This window comes from Colobus angolensis, unplaced genomic scaffold (genome assembly GCF_000951035.1).
Source record: "Colobus angolensis palliatus isolate OR3802 unplaced genomic scaffold, Cang.pa_1.0 Scaffold100, whole genome shotgun sequence".
NCBI lineage: Eukaryota > Metazoa > Chordata > Mammalia > Primates > Cercopithecidae > Colobus > Colobus angolensis.
In genome coordinates this window covers 1-757 of record NW_012110920.1, presented here as the reverse complement: position 1 = coordinate 757, position 757 = coordinate 1, and positions in this window count along the sequence as shown.

The following is a 757-nucleotide window of genomic DNA, read 5'->3' as shown; positions in this document are numbered from 1 at the left end:
TCTGAAACTCGCGAGGTCTGAAACTGAAGCTGAAAGCTGGCATAGGTCCTGGCGGATGCGCTATAGGACAGCCAGCGGAGACCAGTGGGAGACGTCCCCTGGCTCTCATCTGATTCTTGTCTGAATTTATTCTGACCCAGATTTCTGGAGCGCGCCTGTGACTGACATAACTTGTAGTTGATATTCAACAACTCACTTTTTCTTGCAGGACCTGTTCTGACAACTCACTTTTTCTTGCAGTGCCTGTTCCAACAACTCACTTTTTCTTGCAGGACCTGTTCTGACAACTCACTTTTTCTTGCAGGGCCTGTTCCGACAACTCACTTTTTCTTGCAGGGCCTGTTCCAGACGCCACTCCGGGCACTACAAAACCCTCCCCCACCTTAAGATGGGTAATGCCCAAAACACACCTCTATCTCTCCTTACAAGTAATGTCAAGGATGTTAGAGTGAGGAGCCATGATCTTGGTATGGAAATCAGGAGGGAAAAGCTAATTACTCTATGCCACTCCGAATGGCCAGCCTTTGATGTAGGGTGGTCACCCGAGGGGATATTCCGCCTTCCTCTCATCACTAGAGTAAAATCCAAGGTTTTCCTACCAGGGCGTGCTGGCCACCCGGATCATATCCCATATATCCTCATATGGCAGGACCTAGCTGAGAACCCGCCCCCTGGCTGTCCCCTTTCCAATTAGTTTCTGTACCCTGTAAGGCACTGGTTGCTCGGCCGCTGAAATCCAAGCAACCGACTGCCCCCC